Source organism: Quercus suber, unplaced genomic scaffold (genome assembly GCF_002906115.3).
Source record: "Quercus suber isolate HL8 unplaced genomic scaffold, Cork oak 2.0 scaffold_633, whole genome shotgun sequence".
Lineage (NCBI taxonomy): Eukaryota > Viridiplantae > Streptophyta > Magnoliopsida > Fagales > Fagaceae > Quercus > Quercus suber.
Window position 1 is genome coordinate 406,554 of NW_027070075.1, and position 4,374 is coordinate 410,927.

The window sequence follows — 4,374 nt, forward strand, 5'->3', positions numbered from 1 at the left end:
GCAACTTATAATAGTTATATGTACCGTGTATAAATCAACTTTGAAATATATGTCTATGTAGCATTCTTTCATTAGAATTTGTATATGATAAAAATATTTGTTTATTTAATTACTTATGTAATATATATATTTGATATAAAATGTCAAACCTTGCAAAGCTTGAATTTGTTGCCCTTGACATCTTAGGCAATAATTCCTTATCATGGATCCTTGATACTAAGATTCATCTGGAAGTAATGAATCTTGATGAGATCTATGTTAATGTAATAAATCTGAAGATATTATTATGGATGGCAACAGAGTATCCCAGAAGGATCGTTCAAAAGAAATAACTTTTATTTGTTATTATTTACAAAAAAAGAGTACTTTATAATAAAAGACCCCTTAGGAGAATCACAAGTTCTAGAAGAACTTGATCATCCTAAAAACTTAGTATGACTAAAGTTGTAATAAACTAAAGGTGCAAGTGAAATTAATCCAGCACTTTAAATTCAGCCTACAATTAAAAGTATATAATAGAAATATATCATGTTTTGAATGTGCTCTTCAATAGCAATATCGAATGCATATGTTCATAGAGTGTTATGAACTAATGTTTTTCCTCTAGTGGCTAAACAGAATAATGAGCTGTTGTTGAAAACCATCAAAAGGTCATGAAAATAAGTGTTATAGGCGTGGAATGAAAGGTCATTGGTCACGTACTTGTCGTCTCCTAAAATTTGGTAGATTTGTACCAAGCCTCCATAAAAGAAAAGGAAAAGGGAATTGAAAAGAACTTTGCTAATCATAATGATCTGAAGATCCTATGAATTATCTTCATTTTCCAAATGGAGTGGATATGACTCATCTCGATGTCTCTAATTTCTTTGAGGATGTTGATGGAAAATTTGATAATTTGATTGGTGATGGAAATGTCCATACCAATTAATTATTTCTTTTATTATATTATCGTGTATTCAATAAGTATGATTGGTAATGGAAATGTCCATACCAATTTTTTTTTCTTTCATTATATTATGGCATTGAAATAAGTATTTTTATGCTGATATGTTTTATTTATATTTAAAGTAATAAAGTTTAATTTAGGCATAAATGCACTTTTAGTCCCTACATTTTGCACTTTTTCCATTTTGGTCCATACATTTTGTTTTACCACTTTTAGCCCCTAAACCAATTAACACCTGACATTTAGGTCCTTTTCGTCACCCAACTAATAGCAAAAACTGATGTGGTTACGGTGGAATAAAAAAAAATATATATATAATCACACATTAATTAATTAAATTAAAAACAAATATATAAAAAAAAAAAACTCATTAGTTTTTGGAAGAACAGAAGAAAACAAGAACTTGAACCTAGATCAAAGAACTCAAGAACACAAACCTAAACATAGAATTTTCTTTCTAGCCGAACCCAAACTAGAAATTTTCTCTCTACCCAAACATAGAAAAATCCAGCCACCACCTCCACCGATCAAACCCAGCCAACAAACATAAAACACAAACCTAACCAACAAACTTAAACATAAACCCAGAAATTTTCTTTCCACCCAAACCCAAACCCAGAAATTTTCTTTCTACTCAAACATAGAAAAATCCAGCCACCACCTCCATCGAATCAAACAACCACTACCCACCACCATAACCACCACAAACCACCATACCAACCACCACAACCAAACCCAACTAGTCTCAACCCCAGCCACCCCAATCTCTACCACCCTAGCCGCTCATAACCTACCCACCCTAACCCAACCTCAACCCCAACCACCCCGACTTAAGCCACCCCAGCCGGTCTCAACCCACCCACCCCAGCTTGACCTAAACCCAACTGACCTTACCCACCCCAGCCAACTCACAACCTACCCACCCCAACCCAACCTCAAACCCAGCTGCCCTGAACTCAACCCTAGCCACCTCAACTCAAGCCACCCTCAGTCGGTCTCAACCCACCCACCCTAAACCAACCTTAACCCACCCCACCCCGATCTCAACCCATCCACCCCAACCACCACCCACCACAGCCACCACGAGCCACTGCACCACCAGTTACCGAGAGAGAGAGAGAGAAAGAAAGAAGAAAAACTAATTTAATAAAGTGAGAAGGAAGAGAAAAGAATTTGAACCCATTTTGCGATTTCTTCCCAGAAGTGATCATTGAGTCAAGATACTTTTTATATCTAAATTTTAGTGATTTTTGGTTTTAATTCTATTTTTTTTATTTAGTTAAAATTAATAAATTAATTTTTTAAATTTATATGCTGACGTGGCATTATATTCCTTGTGATTATATTATTTTTTTATTCCACCGTCAATCACGTAAGCTTTTGCTGTTAGTTGGGTGACGGAAAGGACATAAATGTCAAGCGTTAATTGGTTTAGGGACTAAAAGTGATAAAAACAAAATGTAGGGACCAAAATGAAAAAAAGTGCAAAATGTAGGGACTAAAAGTGCATTTACGCCTTTAATTTATGTTTTGCATATGTAAAGATGCATGGGTCATACTAGTAAAATCAATTCCAAGATAACTAGGGAAGATTTTTGTTTAGCAGGCAGTGCAACAACTCATATGATCCTTAAAAATAAAAAATATTTTCAAATTTTAAGATCATGCAAAGCCAATGTCAATACAATATTAAGTTCATCAAACTTAATTGAAGGCTCTAGAAGAGCAATTATCATGTTGCCAAAGGGCACAAAACTTTGTATTTATGATACTTTGTATTCTTCTAAATCATGCAGAAAGTTACTCAATTTTAAAGATATATGTTATAATGGTTATCATATTGAAATTAATAATGAAGGCAGTGAAGAATTTCTTTATATTACTTCAATAGTATCGGGCTAGAAGCTCATATTAGAAAAATTGCCTATTTTTTCTTCTGGGTTATATTATACTACAACGAGAACAGTTGAAACAAATATTGCAATACACCAGAAGTGTTCGGACCCAAAGGTTTTTATGCTTTGGCATGATCGTCTTGGTCATCCAGGATCAACAATGATGCGTCAAATTATTGAAAACTCTCACGAACATCCCATAAAGAACCAGAAGATTCTTTTACCTAGTGATTATCCATATAGTGCATGTTCTCAAGATAAATTAATTACCAAACCATCACATTCAAAGATTGTTGTTGAATGTCCATCTTTCTTAGAAAGAATTCAGGGTGATATATGTGGACCAATACACCCACCTTATGGTCCATTTAAGTATTTTATGGTTTTAATTGATGCATCAACCAGATGATCACATGTATGTTTACTTTCTACTAGAAATGTTGCATTTGCTAGGCTTCTTGCTCAAATAATTAGGTTGCGAGCACAATTTCCTGATTATCCAATTAGGAAAATTCATTTAGATAATGCTAGTGAATTCATATCTTAAGCTTTTGATGACCATTCCATGTCAATTGGAATTGATGTTGAACATCCTGTTGCCCATACACATACTCAAAATGGTTTAGCTGAATCACTTATCAAGAGACTTCAAATTATTGCTCGACATTTGCTTATGAAATCAAAATTACCAGTTTCTACTTGGGGTCATGCTATTTTACATACTGCATCATTAGTTCGCATTAGGCCAATTGCTTATCATAAATTCTCACCATTGCAACTCATACTTGGCCAACAACCAAATATTTTTCACTTGCACACATTTGGTTGTGCTGTGTACCTATTGCACCCCCATAACGCACTAAGATGGGTCCTCAACATAGATTTGGAATTTATACAGGTTTTGATTTCCTATCTATCACTAGATATCTTGAACCTCTAACTGGTGATGTTTTTAAGGCACGTTTTAAGGATTGTCATTTTAATGAAACGATCTTTCCACCATTAGGGGAAGAAAAGTTGTTGCCTGAAGCATGACGTGAGATTGCTTGGAATGTTTTGACATTATCTCATCTTGATCCTCGTACAAATCAATACGAACTGGAAGTTCAAAGAATTATTCATTTGCAAGGAATTGCAAATCAATTACCAGATGTATTCACTGACCATAAGAAAATAGTGAAATCTCACATTCCAACTGCTAATACTCCAGCATGGATTGAAGTCCCTACAAGACAATCAGTTAATACAACAACAAATGAATCAAAGCCACACCTGAAGTGTGGAAGACCTATCGGTGTTAAAGATAAAATTCCCTGGAAGAGAAAAGTACAAGAAAAACAAGTTGCAGCCTATAAAGAGGCTATACCTACGAAATAGGTCACAAAAATAATTGATCTATCCAAAACTTATGAACAAAAATCTCCTGAAAATAAACCTCCTGAAGAGTTATCCCTTGAAGATGATCAGGTACCTGAAAATAACGAGATCTCAATACATTATGTACATACAGGAGAAATATGGGATAGAAATAAA